This window comes from Manis javanica, chromosome 7, assembly GCF_040802235.1.
Source record: "Manis javanica isolate MJ-LG chromosome 7, MJ_LKY, whole genome shotgun sequence".
In the NCBI taxonomy this organism is placed as follows: Eukaryota; Metazoa; Chordata; class Mammalia; order Pholidota; family Manidae; genus Manis; species Manis javanica.
The window spans coordinates 137349749-137374087 of record NC_133162.1 but is presented as its reverse complement, the minus strand read 5'-3'; the positions used below and the strand labels follow the sequence as shown (position 1 = coordinate 137374087).

Below are 24339 nucleotides of genomic sequence, written 5' to 3'. Positions count from 1 at the left end.
GTGATCACGGTGAAACCACAGCAGAAAGTAACAGGTTTGCTTCCCGTCTGCTCTCCCAAGCCTCAGCTGCCGCCCGTCAGTGAGCCAGGCAGTGCTGTGAATTATGGCTCCATCTTCTACTCACATTTGAGTTCCTCTGCCTCTGTTAAGAAGTTAATTTTATAGACCCTATGTTAGGAATATTTGGTTCCCCACATTCTGCAAACACCATTACCACCTCTTGGTCCCTAAGCAGAGCCCATATGGCCATTTTTCACCTCCCTTCTTGAGCAAGCAGTAGAAGGCTCTAGGGCTTTGTCCCTCAAAAATAAAATCCATTCACCCCAAAGCATTCTAGTTTAAACTGTGAAAATATTCTAATTACAGCCTTGCTTGGCTTCTTTACCCAGAAGAGCCGACAAAGTCTTTCCTCAAGAGGAAAAGTTGAGATCAAGGCAAAGAGGTGAGGGTAGGATTGTGGAAGTTCAGTGGTGGTGAGTAGCCACATTCCCATCTGTGGACACCAGGTGCCGTGGAGGTTCTGATTGGCAGCCTCAGTCAGATGTCTGCCCACTGAGCAATCAACTGTGCCCAGGGCGGGGCAGAATTATATTGAACCGTATATCTGCCAGGTGCTCCATCAGTGTGACCAGAAATGGGAGAGAGAGGACCTATTCTTGGGAATTCAGTATGTGGGCATGCATGTTTAATATGACCTACTGCTCTCCTTCACAAAGGCACCCTTTTACACCAATATTATAGTGGTGTCTATATCAAGAAGGGAAGGAAGTTAGCATTGTAAAGCTAAATTGCATGCTCATTATTTTCCAAAGACTGTTGTATTTTATTAAATCTCAGGAAACTATTCAAGAAATACTTGTAGGGCACCTAATGTGTCCTAGGAATTGCACGCTGCACCTCATGTCTTCTGAGTCCCTCAGGAGCCCATGGTGCTGAAAATGTCAACAAAAGCCAACACTCCCCTAAGGCTGACAGGAATAAAGAGAAGGGAATGGGCAGGCCAGAGAGAGCCACCAGGACCTTTGTCTACAGTGCATTGTTTCATAGGCCTCACATGTTTTCTAAGTAGGCTACTTTCTGGAGGATGGGAGAGAAATGTTGAGCCTATAGAGATCCAGAGTAAAAGGAAAGACAACCCAGGATAGAAGGAGAAAGCAACAGGCTTGCCCACTACGCTTTGAGAAGCAAATACCTAGATGACCAGGAATTTCCAAGACAGAAAATTGGTCCTTGGAGTGATGGAGTGGAGGAGATACATCATAGGCAAAATCATGACACCTTTTCCCCAGAATTCCACACCACACCTGGTCATTCGGGTTAGAACCTCATCTTCCTTTCTCCTGGGGTGCATTGCTTTGCAGGGAGCTTAGCTGTTAAACTGTGAGACACTCTGCTTCCGGGGCTATACGGGCTATGATACGAATTTCGTTAGCCTCTTCAGAGAAGTAACCCTGCTATGCATTGTTTCTATGGGGAAATGTGTCCAGGGTCCCACATGTACAGCCTGTCCTACACTGGGGGACCCCTTGGAAGTCCATACATGTCCGGTGATCATGGGGTAGTTCCCAGTCCTCATGGCAGAGATTCCCTCTCATTTAGTTTAGATCTTGTCAGTGCTCCAAAAACATCTCTTCATGTGTGGGTGCTCAAAGGACAAAAAAGAGTAAAATTGAGGCTATCAGATAAATTCCAGGGAAAGAAAAGGAGCCCCCAGCCCACAAGCAGTTGATGTTGGAGGTGTGCTGTGAGGATACAGGGGCACTGCTTGCAGCCCTTCACTGTTGCCCAATCCACAAAGACTCGTTAAGTTCTGGGCTGCAGATGATACATTTTTTTCCCAGTTCGTATTATATTAGTCTTTCCCATTTCTAAACTACTGCAGTATTTACTGTCTGGGCTCAGAATCAGTCACATACCATATGGTGAATTGCAAGAACCTGTGTATAAGTGTCTCTTTGATTGGCTGTAACCTTCTGGAAGGCCGAGCCCGACCTTGGACTTTGCTCTTCACCCGTGGAGCCCAGCTCTGTGTCTGGCACACATGCCCAGGCATTGAGTTCAACAGGAATGAACATACTTGCCAGAAGCCACCTTGATTACCAGACTATTTCATCGGATTTTCCAGTCATTTCAAAGGTGTTTTCCAAATTCCACAGCTTCTACTGAAATCGCATACCTGATACAATCAGCCAGTTGGTGAAAACCGCTACTACTGTGAATCAGCCGACAGATTGGAGGCTCTTGTGGTTGGAAAGGCACAAGTAAATTTGTTCCACATTAGAAAAGACTCCACCTTGCCTTCTGTTTTTTTTTTTAATGACCAAAAACTGTAGCACTGCAAGGGAGAATGAAAGAGGGAAACATTCTGGGGAAAGGAGGGATTCTGGAAAAAGCGTAAGGGAAGAAATGGTCCAGATGGACTTAGCACGCTAGACGGGGTCTGCTTGTCTTTTTATGCCTTAAGAGCAAAATGGAGTGGGGACAAAGCTTAGGTGCTGGCATGGCTTGGGGTTCCTGGTAGGCGGAGTGGTTGCTGTGGAAACAGACAGTAATGAGGAGCAGAGTTAGCAGCCTTTGCATCCCTCCTTTCAAGCGGAGCGAGCCTCTTCCGACGGCAAAAATCAGGGCAGCAAGAAAGAGAAGACCTTTGTCAGCTTTGGCCCAGCCTCCGTCACAGCAAGTGGTATGTTTGGTGATCACACACACGCATTTCCATCTGTGACAGTCGGACGCCTAAGATGTCTGCTCTGCTCCGGATGCAACTACCTCTTTGCTCTAAAATACGAGACCCCACATACAGCGCGCGTGCACAGTGCAGACTCAGTCACACACACTGAACACGACTAGGCACACATGTGTATGAGGAGGAAAGCGGCTCCTCACCTGAGGCCAGTTATTCTCAAGCAGTGGGAGGACACAGCCCTCCCTAAGGGAGACCCACGTTCCAGAGGAGACAGGGCCCCGGAGCGGTGCCAAATGGCAGAGTCAGTATTTTTCTGTGATTTCATATGCAGATAATAAACACGTATCATTTCATAATAAAACCTGCAGAACCTAAGTCCCTCAGAATGGGTGCGATTTGAGAAACAAGAGATAAGGATACTTGAGAAGCACTAGACCGACCAGGTCCTGCATGCAGAGCGCATCTCGGATTCCTCCTCTCCCTACTCCCACCCTCCTCTCCTTCACAGGACCTAACAGGCTCGTGGGCCCTGCACCCTGGGCTCTGTCCGGTGACTTAGGATCAGCTGGGCTCCTCGGGCTTCGTGCTTATGATCTAGGCAACTGGGGACACAAAGATCAACGAATACAAAGCCTCTGGCCTCAAGATGCTCACACACTCTAGCAGAAAAGAGTCCGAGTTGAAAGGTAGTTAATCAGAGTTTGCGGATGGTATGTGGACACTCAACCCACACTTGTGTTAAACAGAAAAATAAAAAGCTGATAAAGTACGTCTACAAACCCTCCTCAGGACAGCTACCTCAGCAAACCAATCAGTGGAGATCACCTGTCCTCAGAGACTGTCTCACAACAGGGTGGAGATCAAGTTTGTATGCTTTCTTTGCCCACCTTTCACCAGAAACAAACACTTTGTCCCCAATCCATACATTAACTTCTGTGGAATTTATTGCTGGAAATTAGGCAAAATAATTTATGGGTGAAATGTTTCCAAGTGTTTAATTGGAAATAACTTCCCTTCTGCCTCCATTACATAGAATATAGGGGGATTATTCAGAGCCCTTTCAAGGAAAAAAAATTCTAAATCAAATTATTTGTAATGCAGTGAATTTTTTTTCAGTGAGTTTTTCCACATGAATAAATATCTCAGTTGAGATGCAGAAAACCAGTTTGGTCCCTATTTATCTCTGCTTTGCAACTGGGTACAGACTTCCCAGCATGAGGGAGAGAAGGGCGGTGTGTGGTGGGAGCCACCCCCTGGGATGAGGGGGCCTCAACCTGCGCCTCATCACCTGTCCTCAGCAGTGGTCAGTGGTCCCCAGAAGCATGAGCTCAAAAACAGTAGTGTCTCATCAGGTATGATTTCCAGGAATGAGTCATTTTCCTTTGCTCCTTTAAGGATGTCAGCTCACTAGTCAAACAGGGCGGTGGGGCATCACGGGGGTGTCCAGGCTCGGACGCTCGGCCCTCCTGACCCACAGGGCTGCGTGCACGTTCCCTGGCTCCTGAAACGCCCTCTCCTCCTCCGTGAAATGGCAACCATGACTTCCCCCCGTACAGGTGGCAATGAGGGATTGAACGATGCAAGGCCAGGGCTGAGACCAGCACCCAGCAAAGGAACAGTGGGTTTGTGCCAATTGCTGGAAATTAGAGATAACAATAATACTTGAAAAGATTGTGGCAATTAAGTCAATATGCACAAAGCTCAGAGCAGAATGTAGCCTATCACAAGCATTAGGTAAATGTTTTTTGAAAATATAACACAAATGTTAGACTATTGCATTTACTATATTTCTTGAGTGCCTAGTATGAGCCATACACTGTACACTAGTTATCTTCTCTGTCATTTTATTTTCATAATGACCTTAGGAAATGTTAGCGTTCATTTTAGAGACGGGAAGACTGAGGCTGAAGCTCGGCCGAGTACCGCCGGGTCAGTGGCTGAGGCAGGATTTCCTGCGCTGACTGACGTCCAAGGTTGTGACTTAGTGGAACACCAGCCACTAAGTTCTGGAGTAATTCCAGAACATGTTGTTTCCAGTAGAAAAGAATGAAACTCTTAGCCAGTGCTGGGAAAACATGCCTTTAAATTAAACAAGTTTAATCAAGCACTTCTTCATCTAAAGCTGACACGGCCAATGGAAGTGACAGGGAAATGCACGGGGACTGGGGCCCCCCAAGGTCACCATCCGCAGTGGCTCGCCTCATTCTGACCTCGAAGGTGGTAGGCTTGAGGGTTCTACCAGAGCGATTCCCCTTTAGGGACCCGGGGACTGCCTGTCTGTCGCTAAATGACCTTTATTTGTGCTGAAACACTTGTATGTTGGTTTTCATGGGGTTCCATTTGTAAACAGGACCTTGAGGCTAAGCCATGATGGTCGCATTTGATGAATGATGAATAATAAGTGGAGGAGGGAAACATGGAGAGGAAAAAATTTGTGAATTCATGAAGCTCCAATTACATGAAATGAAACAAGTCTCTCTTGATTTAAGTAAACACTTTGTCCAGAATTTAAGTTATCAAATTGTCAGAGTCATAATAAAAAAGATAAATGCTACCATATATTGATTTCCTGTGCTGAGCAGGGTCCTGTACCTGTCATCTCCCACATTTATCTCACGTATCCCTCATGACAATCACAGGGGACAGACAATTCTTTCATTTTGCAGATGTCAAACTAGAAAATTAGAGAGATTAAGTGACCACAAAAAGCCACATAGCAAGTAATAATAACCATGCCTACTATTTTTTGAGATCTTAGCACGCATCAGGTACTGTTTAATGTGAGTTTTAGATATTACTCACCACTAACTTATTAAATAGATATTTATGCCATGCCTGCTGTGTGCCAGGCAGTCTTGTACGCCATGGGGACGCAGCAGGGTGCAGACGAAGATGCCCTCAGAGAGCTCATGTTCCAGATGAGCGGGGGCAGGGGGTAATACACCCTACAGCACTGTATCTGAAATATACCCGCTATGGAGGGTCGTCAGGGGATGGGGGCGGCTGGGGGGTGGTTTGAAATGGGTTGGAGGGGATCTCTGGAGAGGAAGGGGACCAGAATGCACTTCTTCTTCCTAGTACTTCATGCCCAGATGAAGCGTGACGGGGTTGCACTTACATAGACCTGACACCCATCACTGCACCAGGATGAAGTAAGGACCAGGGTGGAGGGCAGAGGGGAGGCCGACAGGGGTCTTTTCCAGACACTCCAGGGCTCACCCAGAACAGGGCTGCTCTGCTGCTCCCACCATGCACTCCATCCACATGGGCTGCCAGTTTCCTAAAGTCGCAAATCACAGGGCATGATAGCTCGTGGCTCAGAAGGCGTTTCCAGGGGCCAGTGGGGTCTCACCTCACTCCCATCCTCCCCTCTCAGGACCCTTCTGCACGCACACAGCCCAGCCCCACACCCCCATGGGGGTCTGCCCACTGCACCCCTGTTCTGGTGATTTCTCCCTGTAGTTCTCTGTCCCTCATGTCATTGGGTCATTCAGTCACCTTTCTTGTATTTGTCTGCGTCACGTTCCCAGCGATGCCTGTGGGGACGTCCTGAGAACAAGTCCTTGCCAGGAGATGCGCGTCCTTCTGAAGGTCCCCTCCTCCAGCCCTTTATCACCTGCAGGCCGATCAACAGGGTCGGGCCCAGCAGGGTGCAAATAGGGACATACAGTTCGGTATCCAGAAGGAAGTGACCCTAATCAGAGACAAGCAGCACCTGCAGGACCCCTGGGGAGGTGGGTGGGGTGGGTCCTGACGAGCAGGAGCGGGTAGGGAACTGGGCTGTAATTTTGGATGGGCAAGAATGGATTGACACAGGGCAGTGCCCTGGGCCTGAAGGTCAGCGTCCTGGCAAGGCCAGCTGGCAGCAGCCTGCCTGTGCTGCAGGGGTGGCTCCTTGAAGGGCTGATGTAATGAAGGTCAGCAGCAGATGCCACAGAGACGGCGAGACTGCAGGGCCCAGTGCTGAGGGAAAAGACAGAAGGCTTAGGGAAGGGGGAATGTGGGCATGGATGTGTCACAGAAAGCTGGAGAAACCACCACGTGGCTATGTTTTCAAGGCAGGCCGACAGGGCACCACTTTAACTACGATAAGGGAGTGTGACCCAGAGAGGAGCCCTGAGCATCTTCACAGCACGGGTGCCGGCTCTCTGGGTGGTGCTGAGGGCAGGGACCCCGCTGGACCTGGCCTCCCTGGCCATAGGCATACGACAGGCAGGTGGTACTGATGGGGCTTCTACAACAGCAGAGACAGGTGGTGGCATCTGACAGTCCAGGGGGATGTAGTCACTGAGGTACACGGGCAGGACCCAGTGATAGTGGGAATGCCGTGTCCCTGGAGATCGGTGGTGGCGGAGGATGGACCACGGTGTTCAATGAGGTCGAAACCCCACAGACAGAGAGAGAGAGAAATCTGCCGAGCAAAACGCATACGGCGGGGCTCCTGGAAAACTGCAGCCCTTGATGGCAGACAGGCCCAGAGCTCATCCAGGGATGTAGAGACCAGAGGAAGGGTTCTGTAATGCCGCCAGAAGTATTTATGCTAAATATCCCTCAGACCTTACTGATCAGTAAGAAACCTGTGGTAATATATCTGACTCAACCTGAGAAAAAAACTGCCCAGACTCTTCAAAAATTGTTAGCTGTGAACTCTGATCTAGGCCTGATTGCCGAGCGCTGAAAGGCCCTCGGTGAGGCCCCTCCACTGACAAACGTAGCTTTGGGCCAAGCCACCTCCCAGTAGCTTCAGTCTCTCTGCAGACCCTTCCTGTTACCATTTCCCTCGTCTCCAAGTGTGTAGTTGGGATAAATACAGTTAGTAGCTGGCAGAACCTCATTTCGGTTCCTTGGCATATTGACTGAAAGCAATGATGATAGTTAAGGATCAAGTTAAGTCCCTGAAATGGCCCTTTGTGACACGCTCCCCCCTCAGTGACAGTGGTCAATCAGAAGGAGTAATGCAGAAGGAAAAATGCAGCCAGCATTAAAGACTTAAAGCCCCACGGGCTGCTGCTTGCCGTGCTGCCGTCCAGGACCACACTCGGTTGGCTTGAGTGGCGCCTGCACACAAAGATCCCTCTTGGACAGCAGGGGTCTGCTGTGAACTTAGCCAAAGGAGAGCCGCAGTGGTAGCTGCAGCATTTCTGCTCACACAGAGGAACACAGCCCCTGGGACTGGGTGTGTGTCTGTGTGCTTTAGGGTGTGTCTGGTGAACAGATTCTCCTCAAAACACACCAGTAAGGAGGAACCCAAGGAGCCTCCCCCGCTAGCTTTATTGAGATGTGATTGACGTGCAACATCGTGTTAGTTTAAGGTGTTCAGTGGGATGATTTGATACATGTTTCAAGAAGGTTTACCACAATCATCACAATTTATGTTTATTTTTGTTTCTATGCTTGAGCTTTTGGTGTCATATGCATAAAATCATTGCCAAGACCAATGACAAGGAGCATTTTCCCTGTTTCCTTCTATGATCTTTATTGTTTCATGTTTTATATTTAGGTCCTTAATCCATTTCAATTTAATTCTTTAAGTGGTGCTAAATAGGGGCTATCCAGAGTCTTTTATGGCTTTGTTATGAATTTTCAAGTTGTTTTCTCAATTTTTCTGTGAAAAATGCCATTGGAATTTAAGTAAGGATTGCATTAAATCTATAGATACCTTTGAATACTATCAACATGTTAATAATAACTTTTCTAATCCATGACTAGAGGATATCTTTCCATCTGTTCCTGTCTTCTACAGCTTCTTAGTCAGTGTCCTGTAGTTTTTAGTGTACAGATCTTTCGCTTTCTTGGTTAAGTATATTCCTATGTATTTTATTATTTTTGATGCCACTGTAAATGTGATTGTTCCTTTGTTCCCTTTCCAGATAGTTCATGTTATTGAACAGAAGTGCAACTGATTTTGAATTTTGATATTGTATCTGGCAACTTTATTAAATTTGTTTATTAGCTCTAACAGGTTTTGGGGGTAGTCTTTAGGATTTTTTATACGTAAATACATGTCATGAACAGAGACAATTTTACTTCATCCTTGTAGATTGGAAAGATTTTATATATTTTTCTTGCATTATTGCTCTGCTTAGGAATTCCCGTACTGTGTCAGATAGGACGGTGAGAGTGAGCACACATGCATTGTTCCTGAACTTAAAGGGAACCTTTGCCATTGAATATGATGTTAGCTGTCGGTTTGTCTTGGACTTTATTAGGATGAAGTATGTTCCTTCTGTACTCAATTTATGGGAAGTCATTATCATGAAAGGATGTAAAATTTTATATTTTTTGGATCTATTGAGATAATCACATGATTTTGTCTTCATTCTCTTAACATGGTACATCACATTTATTGATTTGCATATGTTGAACCATATCCTTATATTCCAGGGATAAAGTCCACTCAGTCGCTGTGTATAATCCTTTTAATGTAGTATTGAATTCTGTTTGCTAGCATTTTGTTGAGTATTTTTGCATCTGAGTTTGTTAAGGATATTGGCCTATGGTTTTCTTTTCTGTCATATCCTTATTTGGCTTTGGAATCAGGATAGTGTTGACCTCGTAAAATGACTTTGTGAGGGTTCCCTACTCTACAAGTTTTTAAAAGATTTTGAGAGGGTTTGTCACTAATTCATCTTTAAATGTTAACACAATTTATCCATGAAGATATTTGGTCCTGAGCTTTTCTGTTTGAGAGGTTTTTGATTTTGCTGGTTCAGTCTTCTGACTTATTATTGGTTTGGTTGCATTCCTGCTTATTCATGATTCAGACATGGTAGGTTGTCTAGGAATATAACCATTTTCCCTAGATTTTTTAATTTGTTGGCATATAATGGCTCATAGCAGTCTCTTATTATCCTTTGCATTTGTGTGGTATCAGTTGTAATATCTCTGCCTCCATTTATAATTTCATTTATTTGAATCCTCTGTTTCCTTGGTTAAACAAAATACAGATCTGGAAGGAGTAACACACAGTACAATAACAGTAACTTCAATGCCCCATTTGCAACAGTAATAGGCCCTCCAGACAGAAAATCAGTAAGGACATGTTGGACTTGAACTACAACTTCATACCAAATGGACCTGACACATAATAATATTCCCTCCCATAGCGGCAGAAAACACATTCTTCTCAACTGCGCAGGAACCTTCTCCAGGACAGATCATGGTTAGGTCATGACGCAAGTCTTAGGAAATTTTAAAAGATTGAAATTCTACCAAGTGTTTTTTATGCACAGTGATATGAAACTATTTCAAAATCAGAAACAGGAGAAAACTCAAAAAGTCACAAATAATGTGGAAAATAAACAACACACACCTGAACAATCAATGGGTTAAAGATGAAATCAAAAGAGTGACCAAAAAATAACTTAACAAACAAAAATGGAAACACAACATGTCAAAACTTTACAGGACGCAGCAAAAACAGTGGTAAGAGAAGTTCATGGTGGAAAATGCTTACATTAAAAAAAGTTCTCAAATAACCGAACTTTACACCTCAAAGAACTAGGAAAAGAACAAAGTCCAAAATGAGTAGAGGAAGAAGAAATAAAGATCAAAACATGAATAAATGAAATGGGCTATATAAAAATGATAGAAAAGGTCAACAAAATTAGGAGTTGGCTCTTTGAAGAGATAAACCAACTTGACAGCAGCAGCTTTAGTTTGTGCAGGAAGAACTTCTGTGCTGACTGCCCCTCGACGTGTTCAGTTCTACTTCTCCACAGTGTGGCCCCAAGGGTCTTGGTGGAGCTGCAGACTGTCCTTGGTGGAGCCCCAGCATGTCTTCCTAGGGCACTAAAGTGGTGGCCTCGGTAGCAAGTGATTGTTTTTTAGTATTCTGGCTGCTTATGTACTTACGTTGACGGAAAGTCAAAGAGATGCTGAGATCACATTAATCAGGTTGGTTCAGACGCAGATGAAGAAATCAAAAGCAAATTATCATGTGGCATAATTTAGGAAATAAGTTGAAGAATGGCCCTAACACCTGCCAACGAGACCGACAGCAGGAAGTGCGAACAGGCGCCCTGCGTGCTGAGGTCCTCCGGAAAAAGCCAGGCTGTGGGCTGCTGAGCTTGGCCTGCACAGCTGCCCCCTCAGGGGGAAGAGGCTGTGCTCCACCAGCCAAAGTGTGAAGGGAGCATGTCTGGAGGCATCAAACATCAACCTTACTTGCCAAGTTCTTCTCTTCTTTCATGACATCCAGATGAATTACGACGCTCAGGGATGAACAGTTCCCAGCATTCACACTGCTATTCTCTCTTCCTCTGGCCATGAAAGTCTTTAAAAATCAGCCACAACACCCTTTTCAAGAGTTTGGATGTAGCTTCAGAATAGCCACATTAACTGTAGGGAGATAAAACCATTTATCACTTTGGAGAATCATCACAGTGTTGTGGTTAAGAACATAACAGATACTCTGGCAGTGTCTCTGGTTTATATTGAAGCACTGACAGGAAAAATAAAATATCTAGGCTAGCTGTGTTTTTTTTTATAGATGCTATAAAAAATAAGATGAAAAAAGATTTGAGAAAATAAAATCTCTTAGAGGCTATCTATCAATCACAAGTTCTGGGTTGGTAAGTAGATGCTATTGGAATTTTAGAAAATAGATGAGGAGGATTTTAATAGAAAAATCTGCACCAGAAATTATGCTAAATGCCTTCATATATCAATTTCCAAACAGCTCTGTGAGTTAAGAATCACTATGTATAATCAAAGATTAAGAAAAGTGAAATAGAGTTTAAATAATTTGCCTAAGGTGCACACTCATATAAGGGAAGACCATGAATTCAGCCATAATGCAAGATACTTAATGTATAAGGAAGAAATTAACAGGAAGATGGGGAAGTTTTTAAAAAGGGTTTTATCCATCATTTCTTTAATTGTATTCTCAATTCAGTTTTCTTTTGCACTGGGAATACAATTTATGCATAAACAACTATTAATCCCATCCAGCCGTGGGGATTTGAATCTTCCCTCCAGGAAGTAAGTCTAGGTGGAGAACAGACAGGTATGAAAATTACTGTAACACAGAAATTAATGTAGTTTTAACCATGTCATAACATCAGGTGCTTCAGAAAGCAGGAGCTGTTGAGGGGTTATGCTAGGACGTAGTGAGGTCAGGGAAGCCGGCGGTAATGGGATGGTGGAGGAAACCAACTGGAAAAGGCATTGGCTACGTGTGGGGGGAATACGGTGTCCTGGAAGGACCTTGTGAGTTGTGATGCAACCCTTCATTTACTAGCTGTGTAACTACTGGCAAATTGTGAAAGGTTTTGAGCCTGTTTTCTAACTAAAATAGATACAATAATACTAAGAGAAATAACTAATTTTTAAGAGGTTTTTATCTTCGGGGAATGTTATTAAAGGTTTTTAATGTATTATCTGATAAAATCTTCTCTGTCCTTTTACAGTTAAGGCAACAGACCCAGAAAGTTTAGGCAGGTTTCCTGGATCACAGAAATAGTGAGCAGTAGTCAGGTTCGATCCCACAACCATCTGGCCTTCAACGTCATGTTTTTCCCTCCGTACTGCTCTCTGCTTCTAAATGCAAACATTTGTTTGGCTTTCCCACAATACAGTACGTGGAAAACGACCAGGCAAACGAGTTCAACTTAGTTGGCTGCCAAATTCGCATTGTTCCCTCCTCCTCCAGCCCAAGCTCAGGAAACGGCACAGAATATACCACGGTGAGAATTAATGTCTGTTTCACACAGCAGCAAACACGGGAAAAGGACTCTTTTTGGAAAAGGAATCTGTATGTTCTTCGTGGGCAGGAAATGTATATAATTTATTTCTGTGTCCCCATGCCTAGCACAGTGCCTTGGCAAATGAGAAAGAAAATAGCAGGGGAAGAAATAAATAACCACAGCCCCACATTCCATCCCAGGCAGGGAAGAGCATTTTCAGTTTTGCTTCAAAACCTCTTTCCTGATGACAAAAGGTCTTTCAATTGTGGAAGTTCAGGTACATTCTGAATATCTTCAGGGAACTGGACCCTAACTCATGATGATTTCCTAGGCCTCAGCATAAGAAGTGCTGATTCTCCTTTTAGCTCGAAGACCGAATAAACTAAAATGATCCATACTTGACTAAATCATCACTTTATTGCGAGCTGATTAACTGAGAAGCTTAAGCACATGTACTGGAGGGTGAGCTGAGTTAATTTCACAAGAAATTTGCAGTCTTAAGTCACACCTCCTCAGTGATATTTTTAAATCTCTGAAAACTGTTGAAAATTTACCTTATATAGACACTTTCAATTTCAGACAGCTAAAAATTTTTGTCCTATATCATAATCAACCAATACAATCCAAAATGCCTGTCTCATCATGGCTTCTATGAAAACTTTGGCTTTTCTCCTTCATCTGGAATTTGGATTAGAGCCCTTTCCTCCAGACCAATGATACCTGAAAAAGCAGGGGTTTCTTGAAAGCATAACATAATATGAAGGGCTTTGGCCCTGGACGTTAGAGACCTGAGTCCCAACTATGGGTTTGTGAACACTGAGATAAGGTCCTTCGAGACATCAGCCTTTCAAACCCTCCTAAAAATCTGTGGGGAAGGAAGTGCTGTGCACGGACCCAGGTCTTTCAGAAGTCAGGAGTGTGTGCCGAAGGAAGAACACAGCACCTTCCTGGTGATCTTATACTTTATATCCATCCTGGCGAAGGACAGGAAGAGGTCATGGCAGGTCTCAGACACCCTGGTGTTGATGGAGTCGTGTCAGATGCCACACGCAAGCTGTGTGACTTCGGCTTTCATGTCCCAGTGGGGAATCATCTGGGCTCAGACATACACTCGGAATTCTGAAGTCTACTCACCGCTCCTGTCATTTTACCAGCTTCTCTGCATGCAGGCCGAGAGACTTCTCAAACACCAGCAGCCACTGAAATTACACTTAGTCTCTAAATCTTTCCAACTAAATTACTCCAGTCTTAAATACAACATTTGCAATTGCATTTTTTTCTCCTTGGATATGCTGAAGGAGTTTTATACGCTAGAAGGTGCAGGTCCCGACGTGTGATTCAGGTGAGCCAAGCCCGTGATCGTCGCTGGTCATCCTCATTCCCTTCCCTCCCCTTTCCTCCCCTCATACCTCCTCTCCTTCCCCATTTGCACCTCTTCCACATCTTCCTTTCTCTTCCCTTTACTTCTATTTACAAAATCAACCGTGAGGATCATGATACCTATCCTATGTGACCCAAGGGTGAGGATCAAATTAAATATTGCACATAGAATCTGGAATGGGGGGCGGACTTAGCCAACTCAGGCTGCTGTAAGCGGATTCTGTAGACTTGGTGGCCGAAGCAATGGCAAATGATTCTTCTTGATTCTGGATGCTGGGGAGACCAAGGCCAAGGTGCCAGCTGACTTGGCTCCTGGTGAGAGCCCTCTCCCTGGCCTCTCTCATGGCCAGGAGGTAGAGGGTGACCTCTCCTGCGTCTCCTCTTCTAAGGACACCAGTCCCATCATGAGGCTCCACTCCCCAGACCTACTTAATTCTCAAAGTCCCCACCTCCAAATAGTATGACATGGGGAGTTAGGGATTCAACACAGGACTTCTGGGGGGACACAAACATTCAGTTTGCAACGGGAAGTGAGAATCTTCCATAAAAGCAACAAAAACAGTGACAAAAAAGAAAATGTCAAAATCAATGGATTCAGAACCTTGAAATTACTCAGGGGCTGGCAACAGTATGAGGAGTATTTGTTCAAGAAGAACTGCTGAACCTTAGTAAGAACAGGAGGCTCCGTGACTTTCCACTTGACAGTCGTGCCTCCTTCTCCCCGGCTCCGTGGCAGCCTTACCACCGCTGTGGGAGAAAGCCCACTTTAGGAGACTGGATTTAGTTCTGTTCTGCTCATTTATGAAGCACTTTCTATGTGCACCTCCCTTCTGGGGCACAGCAAGGGGGCCGAAGCTTTTAGTAGTTGTAATCACAGACCTAACACTCTAGATTTTTCCTAAGATAAAACTTCACCTTTGCAGTGTGGCAGAATCTATTGCCTGCTCAAATTGGTTATTTCCTTTTGATGACTGTGGCTGGCACAAGAATTTAATTCAGTCCTTCTTCAGAAAATTCTGGCCCATACGATGGGAAATAGGCTTTGATGGAAACTCAGTTGCTCATCCCCCATAACTCACGGAGCCACTCAATCTGCCAGTGTCAAATTCTCTTGACCCTCTCTTCATGGGACCCCTGAATGTCAGCCTCTCTCACTCACCCCTGACTCTCCATCTTTTTGCCTTTGCACCTGGGAAACTCTTCCGGAGTTGTACCCCGTCCCACATCCCCATCTCCCCCTATTATAGTCATACAGGTAAGTTCAGCAATGACCCCTAGTGTCACCTTTCACCTAAGGCTGACCTTGTCTTTCACCCCAGCCATGTTTACATAGGGGTCGCTACCTCCTGCTTTAAACCCATAAGGAACCTAGTCAAAATCACTTCATTTACTTAATGTGTGCATTTTGCCTCAATCCACAGAGCAAACGCAGGTGTACATATTCCACTAGGAGAGGCAGACTGTTTCCCAGTAGCCCTCTTATTCCAGTGTGCCCTGTACTTTCTCACACATCACCGATGAGGACCAAGTATGTCCAAACGGCCTGCAGCATCACAGTGTGGCCTTCTCCGCACTCTGCCCGGCTGGCCACAGCTCTTGGTCTGTCGGGCTTTCCTGCGGTTACCATCACTCCCATCACTGGTCACACGCCCTGCACACCGTCTGTGTTGCTGGGAGGAGCGTTCTTCTAACTGGGTCGGGTCACACTCCACAGAGGCAGAAACTTCCTCCAAGCAGGACTTCACTCTCAAGCATGATACCCCATTTATGAGGATCCCAGTTCAAGTGGACCTGGCGGAGAGACTGTCATGGTTCAAAGTGCAAATCCAAGAGGGATGAAGTGAGACAGGGATCTGTTGTGGTGTTTTCTGACTTCCCACCTCCGCTGCCTTAGTCCAGACCGCTTCACCAAAGGGCACCGCTAAAGCCATGTAACTGCTCTCCCTACCGCTGATCTAATCCACTCTGATCTGTCTTCCTAATTATGGCAAAATAGATACTACTTAAAATATTTCCTCTGGTCCTCTTTTGTTTCAGGATAAAGAAATGATGAGTTTTCTCATCCATTCCATGTAGTTGGAAATCACACTGTATTATTCCTACACTTTTAAACTTATAGGGATTTGGTTTATGGTCTAGGACACTTGAGTAAGTTCCATCTGCAGTTGGGAAGTAGGCATTTTCTGTTTGGGTGGAATGCCTTACAGATGTCTATTGGGATCTGGGAATTCATAGTCTTGCAGAAATCTTCTATTTTCTAGCTGATCTTCTGTCTAGCTTTTCTAACCATTATTGAAAGTGGTGTATCAAATGTTCCAATTACTATGGTTAAATGACCATTTCTCCTTTCATTTTCATTAGCTTTGCTTTGTGCATTTTGGTGCCCTGTTTTAAGTACATGTATATTTATGTTTACTACATCTTCCTGGCAGATTGGCCTTTGTATCACTATAAGAGGTGTTTTTTATATCATTTCAAACAAAATCTGTTTTAAATTATACATATTTTTGTTATAACTTCTATTGTGTCTGATATGAGCATAGCTGCTCCAGGTCTTCTACTGTTGCTGTTTGTACGACAAATGCTTTTCTGTCCTGTTATCCTCAGTCTATGTGCTTTGAACCGAAGTGTATCTCCTATAGACACCATATAGTTGGATCACTTTATTTTTTTCACTATCTGGCAATCTCTACATTTTGGTTAGATTATTTAACCCATTCACATTTAGTGTTATTGATATAGTTGAATGTATGTGTTCCATTTATATTTTTATTTTCTACATGTCTCATAGTTTTGCCTTTTTTCTACCTCCCATGAGGTACTGAATTACTTACCTTTGAATTATTTTATACCGTTATTTGGAGGAAAGATTATTTGTTATCTGTAATAAAGAAGTGGAAGTACTTCTTAGTTGCAATCAAATGATTCTTTAAATCTTGGGATATTATAAATTATGTTGACCTGGGATTTAAGACCTGAGTCCTTATCTTGGTTCTGTGATCTAATATAAACATGTTCTTTCCTTTGGACTCTGTAACCATTTTTAAATGAAGGAATTCAACTAAATGGTGCCCTGAAAGCTTTCTGCTCTATTGATTGTGACTTCGGGCTTAGAAGAATACATTCTGGAGCCTATTTGCCTGACAACACATACAAAATTATTTAAAGTAAAAAGCCTGGCTCACGTCTCTTAAGAGAACAGAGATTGGCCTATATTGATGTAACTGCGTTCCTTCTAGGCAGACATAGTTATCTATACAGGAAAGAGGAGTTTTTTTCATGGTTTTCAATGCCTTGAATATTTTCTTCAAACCCAACATCTCACCAGCCTTTTGCCTAAGTTAACCTTAATGCCTTTGAAAGTATTCCGATATCCACACTTTCTCCTTTTCTTCATATGCCTCCTCTGCAGATGGCCTGAATCGATCCGATCTGACTGCGATGATAAGAACGGGTCATCGCTTACTCTCCAGTGTTCACTATCTCAATTTTTATTGTCATTCCTGATTTCTTTTTATTTCCCTGTTTTTGCATTTGTATAAAGACTTTGCAGAAGATAACGGTCAATTTATGCATTTGTTTTTGCTTAACCCACTGAGGCCGAGCGATGTTTCCTTTGGCTGTGAGGGTGAGGAGACTGGCCCATGGCAAAGTCGGAGGTGGCACTGGTCTTCATCTCTCTCCCTCGTTTCTGATGGTGACCGTGATGAGGACAGCAGCAAACAGCAATCACAGGCACCATTCATTGAGTTCTAATGTGTGCAAAGCCTTGTCTCCGGGCATCATGCCATCAGCCCGTTCCCCACCTGAGCAGGTAGCAGGCTGTTTCACCCCCTGACTGTCCCCAATCTGGACCTTCACACATTCCAGGGAAAAGCCAGATTCCCAGCCTTGCTGTCCTGTGGACCTCCTCTGCTCAGAGCCTCCCAGTCCCTCCTCCTTCAAGCAAACTCCGCCCCCCCCCAGCCCTTCAGTGCCTGATCTCAGCTGCCTCTCACCCAAAGGATCTGGCATACTAGTGGGAAGTTTGATAAAAGATACTTAAAGTCACTATAGGGGAGTTTTTATTCAAGGAAGATTGAATAAGTCTAAAAACAAAAGCAATATCCCATTACGGGGACTTTCCCCCAGGGCATAACATAGCTAACAGGCAGCCGACCATCCATCCGCCCTGCTCCAGTGTGGGCTTTTCCAGAGGCAACACAGAATCTGAAGTGTAAGGTGTCCATAGGGATCAAAGCAATAATGGAAAAGCTGAATTGTAATGCCAGCCCCTCAAAGCCTGAGACACGCTGGCACAGAGCTCTGGTGACTTTGGGCTGATGGAGTCATCTTATTTAGGTCAAAGGGCTGGACCTTGAGATCTCTGCCCTGCTCACGTGGGCCACCCCAGGAAGGGGTGCTTGCTCCCTGATGGTGGTTCCTCCACAGCTGGGCAGAAACCCCTCCTGGCAAGGGGGTTAGGCGGTGCATCTGCACACTGACCACATCTCGTACACATCTGTTACTGACAATTTCCTTGGATAGATGACAGGAAAAAGAAATCTGAGTACTTTAAGATCCAATCTATCTTCAGGAGAGTGATACATTTAAAAGTTTACAATTCTCTAAAACGTTGACATTTTACATCTCTGAGTGTTTGCAATGCTTGTCTGTCTTTCTGGAATTTCTGAAATCTGTACCCCCTCCAGCCACCCCTTCAAACCAAATACAGAATGAAGGTGCCTGCTGGATACCTGCTTGACGCTGAGATGGCGGCTGACTTGCTCCCCTATGGAACTCTAAGGCTTCAGCTTTCTCCTGGCTCGGCTGTCCTGGGACAACTCACAGCCTGGCTACCGATGCTGTCACTAGGCTGTGAGCCCCTCAAGGCTGAGACCATGCCTGAAATGTTGGCATCCATCTGTGTCTACAGGATTGAATAGATGGCAATTATGCAGCACAAATCTGAAGTTATTAAAGAAAAAGTCTGTGATTCTTAGTTTTGCAATTCTCAGTGATATCTTCACATATTCTAATTTTCTACAGACATGTGGCCCTGGCTTCTCCTCCTGTGTCCCTGCCCTTCATGGATTCCTCCAAAGCACAGCAGCTGGTGGCTTCTGGGGCTGCCAGGTTGTGAGGGACGGCACTCAGCCTGAGGACAGTCACACCAGGAACCCAGGGTGCCGACTGCATTCCAAACTGTCCTGATAGACGAGCTGTTGGCATGCAACAAGCCATGTGGAGCAACACATGCTGTTTCTCCTCCAGCAAGGCTTTGTACTGTTGCCAGTAAAATTAACTGCAGTGAGGGTGGGGTGGGGTGCAGGAGGTGTTGGCTCAGGCGGAGAAAACATTCCTGGCAGCCGTCTGACAGAAAACGGTCATCGCACCTTGTGTCTGGAAGACTCTCTTGAACTATTGGAGCTACCTGGCACCTCGCCTTCCTGAGTCCCTGTAGCATGGTGAGCATTGTGCAAAGGCACATGGTGCAGCACGCATTTGGCGGAGGGAGGAACAGGAAGCCTGCAGGGCTCAGTGTTTATCCAAGTCACTGTCCTCCGATGACTCTGCCTACCCTTAGCACAGGCAGGTGATCGGCCCTCCATGCAGTGTGAAGAGCGTTACTTATGCACCAAAAGCAGCACTGTTCCTACTTCTCAAGACCCAGCCACCAAAGCACTGGTGGGAGCATTGGAGGGCCAGTGCCTCTAAAATCCCACCGAAAGGACCATGTCTTTGTCTGTTTAATCACGATCACGGCCTATACCCGTCTCACAATCCTAAGGCTGTCTTCAAACATCAGCCATATCAGAGCTCTCCTGCATAGCTGCAAAGCTAAGTCAATGAAAACATTTACAGGAGAAAAACAGAAGTGCATTATTCATCTGAGGCATTTAGCCTGATTTCCAGGAGGCACGCAGCTTGAGAACTGCTAGATCTAAGGTACATGGACCAAGATTTATTCTTCAGCTTGGCGCAAACAGTACTTGAAAATTTCTATTTGTTCTCCTGTTTGGAGTGTATATATGTGTTTTCAGAGTGAATCTTGGGTGAATTTGCTCAACTATCAGAATCTTAACCTATTCCCAGGCTTATGTCGGTATGAGCAGCGACAGATGACAAAGCAAAGAAGGGAAACAAGTAACAAGGTGCTCTCGAACGAGCTTCCTTTCCTCTCATCAGTGTATCACCACGATTTTTCTCACAAGTATGATGCTGAGAGCTGGCTAAGGCAAAAGCACCTTCTTAGACTGAAGAAATCGTGACCTTATTTCTTGAAATTGTGTACAGAGGAGGAAATTCCTTAAGAGGAATCTCCCCCCACGTTCATCTCCGGCAGTCTGACTCTGTGATGAGCCTGCTCGGCGGCTGTCAGCTCCGTGAGAGATGCCCCGCCTGCTAGGACGAGGCACGTGGGCTCCCACGTCAGCAGAGCCATGCCTGCAGCGCGTCCAATCTGCCCCATTTTCCCGTGATTCTGACAGAAACGGCTCTTTCCCTCACTGCACTCTTGCCTTGGTACAGGCTTATGTTTGCTTTAGGTAAGCCCTGTATCAAAAAGGGCCTAAACACTTTGAAAAATGAAAACAAAACAGAATACCTGGGGACTTAATGAAAATGAAAAGCTCTTCCTAAAGTCAAGTCGACCCACCTATGAAGCCTAGTATTCAGAATTGATACAGGGATCAACTGAGCCAGTGGTTAAACTCATTAGGTCTGATGTTGGTGATGGAGAACACAATAACAGCTATCATGTATTAAGCAACTACTGTGGGTTTAGATTTGTACTAGGAGTTTTACATGTAATGTCAATCACCCCATCACCAGTACTACTTATCAAGAGCATCCTGTGCATAGGGTCCTGACTAGGATGCCACTCACCTACTCCATCCATCTGCAAACAGTCCTTAGTTAGTCCATGTCATGCTCTGTATCAGTTACATACACTGTATTCTATCCGATGTTCTGTGCCTGAGACAAAGATAAAAGTAATAATAACTATAATACAAGATACTATTTGTTAAATATTACCTATGTATGAGGAACTATGCTAAGTTCTTCATATGTATGGATGATGATAATATTGGCCACTATGTGATAAGCACCTTTTATTCAAACTAGTACAGTAAATGTGCAAATTTTTGCAGGCAAGGAAACTGAGATTCTGGAACATTAAAGGTATTACCCAAGGTCACATGGCTAGTAAGTTCAGGGGCTTTTAGTAGAATCTGGGCTCGGCTGCCTCTGAAGCATGATCTCATTGCATTCTCATACAGTGTGTAGGTATTTGTGTACGTGTGTGAGTGAGTGTACGTGCTCGTGATCACAGGTCATTGTGCGCCTTTACATCTGAAATACGGCTCTTGACAAAGGATTCATAACTCACAGCTGACCTTTTTCAAGACAGCCTTTTAAGAACTAACTAAAATTGTACATTATTTAGAGCAAAATGAGTTCTTACAAACTAAATCTGATGTGTTCAAAGAATGATTAAGGAAAAGGATTTGATTTGTTAAAAAATATATTTTAAAGAGTCCCCTAATTCAAGAAAAGGATATTGCTGTAACCTAGTTCATTAATGGGAAATATAAACCAGAATTCAGATGCCAAGAACATAGTATAGTAATCATATCTATTTGCAGGTCACAAAAACGTTCCAACAGTGACATAAGAAAACAAACTGAGTTTCTCTAAAGCATGACAGGTGAACCAGGGCCACTGTTATCTGAGGTCAGAATTAAAACAAGAGACACACACACCCCTTCCTCCCCTCTGGAGCACTAATCACTGCCCTCTGCCTTATGGGCCCAAAGCCTTTATTATTCATGGTTAACATGCCTGCGGTAATTGGGGTGGTGGAATTTCAGCCCAGCAGTGCATATTATCACATTCCCAGCACTTCGAAGCTGTGATAAAAGGACTTAGTGAGAGGAGAGAATAAACTTAACCAGCACCTTGCTTTGCGCACAGCCGGCAGGGCGTCTAGTTAAAAGTTACTGTCTGTTAACCATAGATAGTCTATAGTCATGAGATTTTGGAGCGCTACAACTTGCACCCCTCCCAACTCCTGGTTGAGTTCCAACAGTACAGATCCGGTCAAATTCGTTGTCTCACTGTATGCACATGCCAGCCTAGACATCTCCCTCCTCATTCCTATGGCAAGTCCAGGAGACGGTGGGCTGGATGCAGCCACAACCACAGCATCGTCCGGATCCCTGTGGAGGCTTTTTGATGATCATCCCCCGGCACAAGTCCTCCAGAGAGTTCATATGCTACATCTATAGCTTTTCTTCTTCCTTCCTAATTACAACCCTTAAATAGAATTCGTGCCTCATATCGAATTTACCGAGCATCATAATTCCTCCAGGTGGTAAAGATACCTCGAGACAAGTGCCGGGCATAGAAGCCACAGGGCATAAATCTGCAAAGAAGTAAAAAGCTAACCTTTTCAAACAATATTGCTTCTCTCTCACTTACCAACTTTACATCTCCCTGTATGGCCCCGGAAGAGGACTGGTTAGCCAGAGACGGGTGAGATTCCTCAAGGGAGGAACAACCTAAGACAGGCACAGTCGCAGGGGGGCCATCAGGTGAGAATTTGGGGATCAACAGAGGTGAGGCTCAGAACCTCACTCCCCCTGCTTGGAGAGAAATCTTCTGCATCCGTGGATGTCTTGCTGCCCTTGTCTAGCCTGGATTAACACTTAGTCCATAGGCACACACCTGATCATCTGATCATCTACATTTGCCTTCTTACAGCACTAAACTATGTTTTCTACCTTTATCTTGCATCTACCTACCACTTCAGCATTTTATTAAAAATAAAAATAATAATAATAATAGGAGAAATGTGGGATCAACATATAAATCAAGTACAAAAATCAAACGAATATTCATATTTGACCTGATTGTTTATAGGTCATATTGCATGATCAAAACCGAAAGTTTCTGTGATGACTGCCCTTGCACTGTTCACCATGTAAGAATTTATTCACTATGTAAGAATTCGTTCACCATGTAAGAACTTGTTCGTTATGCTTCAGAAGATTGGAGACTGACGAGAATTAGGCTTGAGATGGATTAATGATTGTACATTGAGTGTTGACCCCCCTATACTGAATTTTATTGTTGTTAACAACCATTTGATCAATAAATATGAGAGATGCCCTCTCAAAAAAAAAAAAAAAAAGTTACTGTCTGTCCTGACTCAGAACACCCCGCCCCCCCCCACCCACCCACCCTGAGGCCATCGTCCGCTGGTCACGAAGCCCAGCGCCCCTGCTCTGCGCCCCCATCGCGCACGTACTTCTGCTTCTGGGCTCCTTGCCCGACGCGTGGCTCGTGGCGCCTGATTCTCGCCAATGCTTGACTCTTATTATTGCTATTTTGGTAATATCTAAAAAATCTTTCTTTTGCTTTGGGTCAGCTCTCTTCTGTCCGCTTTGGACTGCCTCTCCCGACGGGATCCAGTCACTTCTAGAAGGTAAACACTCCAGACACCGAAGAGCTCCTTTTCCCCATTGCCGCAGAGAAGCATCTTTCCCGAGCTGACCTCCCTGGGACATCCACACTCGCGCCCTGATCCTAGCGCTGTCTACTTCTTTCACTGTCCCCCACACTTCCTGGCCATTCAGCTCTCAGAGAGGAGAGAGATTTGGGAAATACTATCCTGGAGTAAAGCCCGCAAGGCGGTGAGGTGGAGGGAGTGGCTGTGGTTCCCCTCAGATCGCAATCTCTACAGCAAGGCGCCCGGGCCAGGACCGCCGTGACCAGTAGTCAGAATTATAACAAAGCAACAGTATAAGAGACCAGCTGAAGCAGCGACCACACGCTTCTGCTTTGTGGCCTACAATCCCCAGGCGTCATCAGGCCAGGGTGTGAATTAAGTAAGTAGAGTCATTCCAGAGTCATCTAAAGACTTACAATCTTTCGTAAGTCATACCTCAGCTAAAGGGAGGCAGAGGGGGCCGCAGCGCACGGGTAGAGAGCCTGCTCAATTACATCCTCAGTTTAGTACATGATTTTACTTAATTCTCATTCTAAACCTTTAAAATTAATGTTAGAATTATCTTGACTTTATAAAGGAGAAAACTGAGTGTTAGATAAATTCTGTAATCATTTAAGTTTGGATAACAAGTAGGTGGTAAGCACAGGTTCGTGTTCAGGTGGATATACCTTCAAGGATGGCATATCTATCTTATCACACATTTCTTAGAAATCATTTTAGGAAAAATGTGTAAGTTAGCAAAGTATTTTCTGTTACAGTTGTACATTCTCTTAGCCCCCATCCTTCTCTGTACAAAATGACCCTTTAGCTTATGTTCTTTATTCACTCATCAATAATCTAATAATAAGTATCTACACCTTCATGTGATTGATTTTAAAGCATAGAATGCCCTCCACCAAGAGATTAGAGATGAGAAATTACAGGTTTTCTTCACTATCATTAATGCACCAATAATGATCTTTCAATGAGAAAAACAGATTTGAGAGGAGAAGGGACAAAAATTACCCTATGTAGGGAGCCAACCATCATGAGTGAACAGAGCTTCTAGAAAAGCTGGTCTTGGCTTTGACATGAGGATAAACTCTGTCCAACACCAC

General features: G+C 44.7%; 1 long non-coding RNA gene across 1 annotated transcript in view; it reads left to right on the top strand.

Annotated features, from left to right (window-relative positions):
* The window catches only part of LOC140850637 (uncharacterized), a 38832-nt gene extending 16982 nt beyond the window's left edge, over window positions 1-21850 (top strand). The window contains exon 5 of the long non-coding RNA XR_012133588.1: window positions 18778-21850. This is a non-coding gene — a long non-coding RNA (uncharacterized lncRNA). The remainder of the gene's footprint in view (window positions 1-18777) is intronic.
* The last annotated feature ends 2489 nt before the right edge of the window (window positions 21851-24339 follow it).